The sequence below is a fragment of the Zingiber officinale genome, chromosome 7A (genome assembly GCF_018446385.1).
Source record: "Zingiber officinale cultivar Zhangliang chromosome 7A, Zo_v1.1, whole genome shotgun sequence".
Lineage (NCBI taxonomy): Eukaryota > Viridiplantae > Streptophyta > Magnoliopsida > Zingiberales > Zingiberaceae > Zingiber > Zingiber officinale.
This window is the reverse complement of record NC_055998.1, coordinates 30,367,473-30,378,258: the sequence shown is the minus strand read 5'-3', so window position 1 is coordinate 30,378,258 and position 10,786 is coordinate 30,367,473. Positions and strand designations below refer to the sequence as shown.

Genomic DNA, 10,786 nt, shown 5'->3' with positions numbered 1-10,786 from the left:
TTAGGCCAAGCAATCTCGTAGATCTATCTCTATATATCTGTATGCCTAGAATGCGGGATGCTTCACCTAAGTCCTTCATTGAGAAATAAGTCCCTAGCCAAGTCTTAATAGACTGCAGTAAAGGGATGTATTTCCCAATGAGTAGTATGTCATCCACATACAATATAAGGAAGACAACTGTGCTCTCAACAACCTTCTTGTAGACACAAGGTTTATCTTCATTCTTGATGATACCAAACTGTTTGATAGCATCATCGAATCGAAGATTCCAGCTCCGAGAAGCTTGCTTTAGTCCATAAATGGACCTATGCAGCTTGCATACTCTGCCAGTATGCTGTGGATCTACAAAACCCTCAGGTTGTGTCATGTACACATCCTCGAGCAGGTTTCCATTCAGAAATGCGGTTTTGACATCCATCTGTAAATCTCATAATCATGGTACACTGCTATCGCAAGCATGATCCGTATGGACTTAAACATCGCTATTGGAGAAAAAGTTTCATCATAGTCAATACCATGAATTTGCTTGAAACCTTTAGCTACTAAGCGACCCTTATAAATAAGTCCATCCATGTCAGTCTTTCTCTTAAAAACCCACTTACACCCAATGGGTTTGACCCCTTCAGGTGGATCAACCAAAGTCCATACTTGGTTAGTGTACATGGATTCCATCTCGGATCTCATGGTCTCTAGCCATTTCTCGGAATCTGGTCTCATTACAGCTTCCTGATAGGAGGTAGACTCATCCTCAATGAGCACAACATCATCATAGTCAGACAAGAGAAATGAATATCTCTCAGGCTGACGACGCACCCTATCAGACCTGCGAAGAGGTAGGTCTACTTGAACTGGTTATTGTTCCTCAACTCCTTGTGGAACAACATCATCCACAACACTTTGTGATTTCAGTTCAACTTCCATCGAGGCTTTAGTGTTATGGTTCACATCTTGAACTTCTTCAAGATCGAACGTACTCCCACTAGTCTTTCTAGAAACAAAGTCCCTTTCTAGAAATACCCTAGTCTTAGCCACAACTACCTTGTGTTGACTGGGAATGTAGAAGTAATATCCCTTCGTTTCCTTGGGATATCTAATGAAATAGCACTTGTCGGATTTGGGTCCCAGTTTGTCCGAGACTTGACGTCTAACGTAAGCCTCACAACCCCAAATCCTCATAAAAGACACCTGGGCATCTCTCCCAGTCCATATCCTATATGGTGTCTTTATTACAGCCTTAGATGGAACTCAGTTGAGAATGAAAGCTGCTGTGTCTAGAGCATAGCCCCAAAGATACGTGGGAAGATCTGTGTGACTCATCATAGATCGTACCATATCTAATAGGGTACGATTCCTCCTTTCGGATACACCATTCCACTGTGGTGTTCCAGGAGGAGTGAGTTGAGATAGAATCCCACACTCAGCTAGATAGTCACGAAACTCATGGCTAAGGTATTCACCACCTCGATCTGATCGAAGTATCTTAATACTCTTGTCAAGCTGATTTTGTACTTCATTCTTAAATTTTTTAAACTTTTCAAAGGATTCTGATTTTTGTGCCATCATATACACATAACCATATCTACTGAAATCATCAGTAAATATAATGAAGTACTTATAACCACCTCTAGCAGCGACATTGAAAGGGCCACATACATCACTATGTATAAGTTCTAACAAATCAGTCGCTCTCTCGCTTTGTCCACTAAGGGAATCTTGGTCATCTTGCCCAGTAGACATGACTCGCATGTCTAATATGATTCGAAATCAAATGAGTCCAGCAAACCATCTTTATGGAGTTGGGATAAGCGTTTGTCATTTATATAACCTAAGCGACAGTGCCAGATATAAGTTTGATTCATGTCTTTTGACTTGAACCTCTTGATACTTATATTATAGATAGGGTTCTCAAGGTCTAAAATATAGAGTCTGTTCATCAGAGGTGCACTATAATAGAACATATCATTTAAATAAACTGAACAACATTTATTCTTTATTATAAATGAAAAACATTTCTTATCCAAACAAGAAACTGAAATTATGTTCTTAGTTAAAACAGGCACATAACAACATTCATCTAATTCTAATACAAGTCCAGAAGGCAGAGATAGATGATAAGCTCCTACAGCAACAGCAGCAATCCGTGCTCCATTTCCTACTCGTAGGTCCACCTCATCCTTCGTCAATGCCCTGCTATTTCTCAACGCCTGCACATTAGTACAAATGTGAGAAGCACATCCGGTAGCTAATACCCATGATGAAGAAATAGATAGATTGACTTCTATAACATAGATACCTGAAGTGGAAGTCTCACTTCTCTTTTTCTTAAGATCTTCCAAGTAAACTTTATAGTTCCTCTTCCAATGCCCGGTCTGACTGCAGTGGAAGCAGGTAGCATCCTTGGCAACCCCTCCTTTGGGTTTCAGTGTCTTTCCTTTACCCTTGGCTTGGGACTTTCCCTTGCCTTTGGGCTTGCCCTTGTGTTTCTGAACCATTAGAATAGAGTTGGGCTTAACCTTCTTAAGGTTGAGCTCAGCAGTTCTTAACATGCTAAGCAGCTTGGGCAATGACTTGTCAATTTCATTCATATTGTAGTTCATAACAAACTGACTGTAGCTCTCTGGCAAGGACTGCAAGATCAAGTCAGTGGCCAGCTCTTGGCCAAGGGGAAATCCCAACCTCTGTAAGTTTTCTATGTACCCAATCATCTTGAGTACATATGGGCCTACGGGAGTCCCATCTTGCATCTTGCACTGAAACAGTGCCTTAGAGATCTTGAATCTCTCATGCCTCGCTTATCCTTGATATAGTTGACGCAGATGTTCAACCATATCATAAGCACCCATCAACTCGTGTTGCTTCTGAAGCTCAGAGTTCATGGTCGCGAGTATTAGACAGGACACATCTAATGTGTCATCTTGAAGCTTCTTGTAAGCATCTCGATCAGCTCGCGTGTCAGTGGCAGGAGGTGCCTCAAGAATGGGCTGCTCCAGGACGTACAGTTTTCGTTCCTGTGTGAGAACTATTCTCAAGTTCCTGTACCAGTCCAGGAAGTTAGCTCCATTGAGCTTGTCCTTATCGAGGACAGAACGCAGGGAAAAGGAATTCGTGTTTGACAACATGGTAATCTACAACAGAAAAATACAGAAAATAAATATTATATTCCAATTAATCATCTAATTAGGCCTTTAATTAAATGATGCTCCCACTGAATTCTATAATTCATGTGGGATAAGATCCACATCATACTATGCCCTGAGTTAGCTTTGGCTAAATCGCCCAACATTTAGTATGATCGGTAGGTAACTAATTACCAATTACATCTCTATGCAACTCTTGTTTATAGGATCAAGATCCTCATTTATATTAAAACTCGAGTTAGCTTTGACTAATACGCCCAAAAGTTAATATAAACGTGATTTTGACCTATCTACCAATCATTGAAAAATGTTTATAGTTAAACTCGATCCAATTGAGTTAACTAGTTACCCAATCTAATTGAGTTGTACTCACCCATGCGTTGATAGGCGGGACTAAGATTGTCCCTCCGTACCCTACCAAGATAATATGTGTTGCTCTACTTTGGCAGATTCAACAACAACATGTGATCGAGGTAGTGATAGGTATCACGGCATGGTAGGCATTTTTGAGTTGACGCGATTGAGATCTAATCTAATCGGCGATGCGTATCATATACTCGATTTAGATCTAATCTAATCGTGGAGGTGCATCATGTGTATGACTTAGATCTAATCTAATCGTTAAGGCACTAATTAATTACTATTCTAGCATGCATCACACACACACACAAGCAATTAATTAATTTTATGATTAGTCATGGCCCTACTACGATCTTCTCAAGCCAATGAGAAGATCGGATGGTCAACCTAAGGTCAACAACTTCTCAAGCTCCTTCCGGTGACCACTTTGTGTTGCTCGCACCCTCCTTGTAACTCCGTCTCGCGTGGACCTTCCACCGCTTCATTTTGTGCATTACAAAAAGTGAAACTCGAGTTATATTCGAGTCTAAACTATTTACAACAGGAATAAATAAATAGAAAGGCACGACGCGCAGGTCGCGTATCAAATATACAACACGCACAATCACATGATGGTACGCAGACCGTATTTTGAATTACAACACAATTTCCAATCAAATTGGGGTTTTTTAGGCCATGACCATCACAAAATAATACACAATTCTAAATTATATAATTTCCATAAATTTTTGTAATTTTGTCTAATTTTTTTACGATTTTATGAGTAAAAATTCTCGACGGTCCCATTTAGCGATTTTCGGGCGCAATCGGGAACGAAACCCCTTACGGGGTTAGGGGAAACACCCCTACCCGTGATATAACCATCGCGAGTGTTCCTAAGTGATCCTACAGCACCTTAGCCCGCTGTCCCAAAACGATTTGGGGTGAAACATTGCCGTTTCGGAAAACTTTTCTCGATAGTCGAAGCCTACAAGTGTCTAAACACTTGTGCTTCGCTTCTACGAGAAAAATACTCATAAAATCTATAAAAACAGTAAATTTACAGAATATTATAGAACTGATATTTTTCATAAAAATACAAACAAAAACTCGTACGCGCTTCGCACGTGGCTCTGATATCACTATTGGGTTTTTCGGGCCGCAAAAATGGCTTTTTGCGTTGCGGAAACCCCGAAACCCCGCCACCGGATCTGTGCGAAGAAATAAATTTACGTAAAACTTCGAGTACGAGTTTCTAGCCTAGATCTAAACTAGATCTACAAAGGAGAAGAGGTTTACCCTTGATGCGATGCCCTTCGCTTATCCCGCTCGTCCAAGGTTCGCTGGATCTCGAGAGTATCAAAGTAGATACTCCTCTATGTGTATCCACACAAGCAAGAGATAGAGAAACCAAACAAAAGGTGTGCTAGCACCTTTTGAAAGGTTCGGCCAAGGTGGAGGAGAGGGAGAGAAGAGAGAGTTTGAGGAAGAAGATGAGAGTTACACTAAGCACACAAACACATTCAACACCCTTGAATGTGGCCGGCCACTAAAGGAGGAGTTTTATACTCCATGGGATATCAAGAGTCAAAACTCTTGATCTCCCTCATGAGGTGGCACACACACATAAGCAACCATGATGATGTGGAGCATCATCATTGGTCCACTCTTTGTCAACTCACCAATGAGGTGACAAATGGTCAAGTCAAACTTGACTCTTCATCTTCCTCTCAAGTCAAGTCAAACTTGATCACTTCTCTCCCATGGTTGATCAAAACTAACTATTGGTTCAAGTCAATTTTAATTTAATGAATCTCTATTCATTGAATTAAATTGACTCAATGAGTCTAAGTCTAAATTAGACTCATCTAACATATGAACCAAATTGAGTTCAACTCAATTAGCCTAATTTGGATTACTCTTAATCCAATTTGGTTCATCACATGGACCTAATCCTTTAGGTTCATCAAATGAACATAATCTCATCTAATTGCCCTTTGTGTGTGACCCTATAGGTTCTTATAACATTGGCAATGCTCCTAAACTCATATAGAAGCATAAGTAATGAGCGGTATCTAGCAACAATCTGTACCTAATCATTCTGCATAGAAGAAATAGTTCATTGGAAAAAAAATTTGTTCTTGACGACCGGATACCCGAAAAAATTACCATCTAAGAAAAGGGGGAAAACGAAGAAGAAAACGGAGAGGACCATGAGACCTGCTGCGATCATTGTCGCGAACAAATCTGACTCGACCGTTGCACAAATTGCACACGCCTGCAGCCACCGACACCGCCACAGAGGTTGATTAGGGCAGGAATTCAATTGGAGAAGAAGGAAAAAGGAAGAGGACGCGGCAGGCGTTACCGTCGAAGGGCATGATCGGCCTGGAGTCGGTTTGGAAGAACTCGCCGTCGGTGACCTTCACCCAGTCGACGGAGGCGAAAGAGGAGAAGGCGGAGACTGGATCCCAAGTGTAGCTACCGACGCTTGGGTTTGTTTGAACCTTACTGGGGTTGCGCCAATGAGTAGAGAGCCGAGCGCGACTGGAAGGGCGAGCGTCATGGCGTTGTGGGAACTGGAGAAGGCAAGATCTTGGCTTACCGTGACAATAGAGAAGGATTGGTGACTTGATCTTACCCTTTGGCTCCTTTGAGCATCTGCCAAATGTCGTGGTAGAAAATTGTGTACATTGGCGTCGACTGAGCCACAATTTAGGTGCATTATTTCTGGCCTGCATACGCGGATGTGATAATGTTAGGGTTTTATGGTTTAACCACAAGCACCTTGCCTCGTTGGTGACTCCCTGGCCTGCAACCGACTGGAGTCTCTCCTCTGCATGCTCGTCGGCTGCGACGGTGAGGATGAATTGATGGATTTGTTGATGAAGATGATAAGGAGGAGGAGGAGGAGACGACAACCAGAACAGAATCCCTAATCGACGCCCTAAACGCCCCTAAGCCCTTCGCGTCATCTTCCAGGATGAAGAAGAGAAGACAACAAAAGAAGCGCAGATTCATTCTGCCTTCCTCTTTCCTCTTACAGGATGAAGAAGAGCTCGTCGGGGCAGTAGAGGGGGGAATGCTTAGGGATCGAGAAGGAAAGGGGTGGAATGCGGCGGCAAAAATTTCGGAGAGAGAGAAAGAAAAAACGCAGCGGCAAAACATTGCGAAGGAGAAAAAGCGGCGAAAGAAAAAACAACGGTATTCAACAACACTTAATAGACAACGGTTTTCAAAAACCGTTGTCGTAATCCCCAAAAAAAGCGCACATAGACAACAGTTTTCAAAAACCGTTGTCGTAACACCAAAAAAGCATAAATAGACAACGATTTTAAAAACCGTTGTCGTAGGCCAAAAGAAATTGTTAAAAGACAACGGTTTTTGTTAAAACCGTTGTTAAAAGGCAAAAAAATAACGATTTGGTATAAAACCGTTGTCGTTTGAGTGTTGTTGAATGAGGATTTTCTTGTAGTGAGTTATGATCATTTAAAGTTCAAATGATCATATTAGGTCGATCCTGCATCACATGGTCTCTTTTTAGAGTTCGCTTTCTCTCCCTCGAATCCCTACTTATGTTATTGACGACCGGATACCGTACTTGTCGAAAAAGACAGGTACACCGTCTCAGTTTCTCTCTGCTATTACGTTGTTCTTTGATGGTCTTTGTCAGTTAAAACAATCTAATATCGATGATTTGAATTTGTTGGGTTATTGAGATTGACATTATCATAAGAAATAGTTCACAGCCCAATAAGAGTGTTCTAATTTGCTGACGCTATTCACCCACCAAAAAGCTACGCTGTGAAACAATATCTCCCACAGGGAAGGTAATACACCAAACATCTTGTGTAACATTAACGACAACCTCCTTGACAAGCATAAACAACCATAGATACTCTTGTGATTATTTTTGGTTGTTTATTGTTGCTAGAATATCCAAGCCAATCATAGATACCAGACATGCCTTGCTTTAATTCTATAGTAATCAAGCTCTTATCTGTACATGACTCCTCTCTCAACAGCGTTTGAGGAATAAATGCAAAACTTCACCTCATGTTTGAAGAGACAATCCTTATCTATGGTTTCCAATAGTTTCTTAGGTTGTCTAAATGTTTTTCTCATTTTGTAGTATACGTTCGTATCTATTTGAGGAATAAATAAAATTTCAAACATAGAAATGCAGTGGTGGGAATCATGCAAGGAAGTGAGGCATTGCCTAGAGTCAGACTCAAGTATTTAGTTCTCTACAATTTATGCTAATTACTTTCCTATAGCAGACTTAATGTTCTGTTATATTTATTGTTCCTGATTTATTTTTCTTCATCGAACATTTTGCTCTCAGGTTGTCAATGCTATAAAGTCCCAGCCGAAGCTTCTTAACAAAATTGATGAAGTGGTCTCTCATTTCCTGAATATAGTGCAAACTATGCATGAACGATGCAGCTCTTCTTTAGAGGTTTTATTTCTCAATCTTAGAATTATTTATTTTTAGAAAAAAATCTAAGTTTTCTTTTGTTTTGATCTATATAAATGGAATCTTCTTCAGTTGTTGATTGATATGAGTTTGCATATTAGAATTGAACTGGGTTTACATCTCATGTTCTATTACAAATGGAGTCTCACTCATGTTTTATAAAATAAAAAGAAAAAAGAATTAAACTGGGTTTGCATCTTAGAATTGATATACTATGTGGTTACTCAGGTGTTTTTTAAAGTTAAAACCTTTTTATGTGTTAAGTTTTCATGGACAAGTGGAGAGTGAACCAGATCTTAGACTTTGCTACCTTTTAATCTTACCTAGAGCACACTCTAGATTTGAAACAGGGATGCAATTGGGATGATAAATGGTTGAGCTTAGTTACCTTGTTTTTAAGTGAATATTTGTAAGAGGATCTAGCTCCAAGCTGCAGTCTTGCATGGATATCTCCATGTAGGAGAGCCACTATAAAACATGCATGTAAAGTTGCATCTTATAGATAATATCACATTGTCTTTTAGAAAAAAAAAATCCTTTGCCTCATAGGAATGATCTACAAAAGTTGTCCTTGCATGTAAAGTAACATCTTATTGATAATATCACATTATCTTTTAGAAGAAAAAAATTATTCCTTTCCCTCATAGGAATGAGCTACAAAAGTTGTTTTCGGTGAGAAATTTAGTTGCCACCATTAGAATGTCCATTACGAATGAATCCACATAATGTAATCCACATAATGTACATTAGAGGACAAGCAATCACTTTATCAATAAAGGATACACCAGGTTAGATCTCTTTGTGCATAATCCAAGGAACATCATGCACATAAGTTAGAGCGTTATTTATGATCAACAATAGCTCCTAACATGAAGAATTATTTGCTGCACTTTAGATCTAAATAAATACCAAAGCCTTTTTTTCTCTTCTTTTCATCCAATTCATAATTTTTGTGTGTTTGTGACTTTTTATATATACCTTTTACATTGGAATCTAATAAATAATGCAGTGAAGTTGTTGTTGGTTACCTTTTTACCTGATTACGCTATAATAGGTTGATATAATCGCATTGGACTTCTCCCAAAAGCTACCTTTTCGTTTGAAGATTCCACCTATTAAGCTTGCTATTCAGGTGCTGTAAGTGCATCAGCATTACTTATCTGAGCTTGAAATGATTCAAAGTTTTGGTCAGATTCAATTCTGATAACTCTCATATTTTTTTCATTTGCAGCGTGGACTATATTTTGAAATTACGTATTCTCATCTTATAGTTGATTCTCATGTCACAAGAAAGATCCTTTCAGATGCAAAGGTGTAGTAAATCTTCTTTGTTTCCTTGTTGGATAACTTATATTTTATTACATGCTAACATGACATTTTCCCATGTGTGTGTGCACATTGTATTTTTTTTTCTTTCATTCATCGTATAGTAGATATAACCTTTTTTTGATGGATTGCTATTCTGATTGCATTCTACATTCTAAATTGTAGGTTTATCAATCGTGTTTCTGAACTATTGGAGTTCTCACTCATCTTATGTGTTTGTTCTGCTTTGTTTGTAATTTTATTTTTGTTTTTATTGACAGGTCACCGCTAGCTAATGCCATTAGGAAGAAACAGTTCTATAAGGAAACTGTTAGACTTGAAAGAGCCGTACCATCCAGTCTCAATGGATTATATTCTACAGCTATGAATCTTTGGAAAACTTAAAAAATACTTACTTGTTTAGATTAATATAGCAAGTTGTACATTCAGGGATGGTTCCCCGTAATCATTCTTTAAGTTGGGAAAGCCTGTTCATGGAGCATGGTTTCACTATAAGTAATATCATTATTTATAATATCATTTCAGAGTAAATTTTGTGTTTCTTGTTTTTAGGCTCTTGGAGCATGGTTTCCTCCTTGGCTTGCTACTCACACCAATTACTATAAGGTGATTGTCTTAGAAATTTAGATGGAGTGTTAGAGAGATACCATATACATGTTAAGAGACTCCAATATGTCTTTGATATGTGCCTTTCAGGAACTTTCAACAATTCACTGGAAGGAGCATGGACAACTTGTACTAGATGTCTTACTTCAAAAGGTGCTAATTTTTCACCTGTAATATTTTTTTTTTCTATTGAATTTGTTTGTCAGTTCTTGCTTTATCACCATGAATGCATGTAACATATTATCTTACAATTTTAGTTTAATCTTGCATTGTACTTATCAATTTTGTGAAAACGTTTCTCAAGGTATCAAAGAAATCGATTCAAGCACAACAATTTATGGAACCACATTTTGAATCTTCCAAAGCTGTAAGTGGCCAACCAATGACTATTTTCAGTATCTGAATTATGTTAATTATTCATATATTTCAGTGTTGCTTGATTGACAATCCATAAGCAAATTATATAAATTTGGTTTAATTTGCATTTGGCTTTGGTTTGGATTATATATCAGTTTACTACTTTATCGACTTTCTTTTAAGGTAGTTGATATCTTAGGCAGGATTTATTATGTTTCTAAATTATTTCGTTTCCTTGAATTTCTGAAGAAATGGATGTTTCTTGTGTCAAGCACTGAACCTTATGTGCAAACTGTGTCAAGTAAAGCAGTGGAAGTTTATCACACATCTAAGAGGGACATGTCCAGCCACATAGCCAAAGTACAAAGAAATTTTAGATCCTTATTTCCAGGTACTCTTGGTATTATTTCAACCAGGATGCATATATAGACATGCCTCTGTATCAATTTGTCATTACATGTTCTATTTTTTTATTTGTTGATACACCATACTATGCAAATTTCCATACCTTGTATCAGGCTGCCAAGAGATTTTCTCAACCATA

General features: G+C 38.6%; 1 long non-coding RNA gene across 1 annotated transcript; it reads left to right on the top strand.

Annotated features, from left to right (window-relative positions):
- Positions 1–7,073: 7,073 nt before the first annotated feature.
- Positions 7,074–9,608, top strand: LOC122000038. The gene is made up of 5 exons (XR_006116898.1): positions 7,074–7,093; positions 7,822–7,935; positions 9,008–9,085; positions 9,185–9,265; positions 9,540–9,608. It is a non-coding gene; the product is annotated as an uncharacterized LOC122000038 (long non-coding RNA).
- Positions 9,609–10,786: the final 1,178 nt, after the last annotated feature.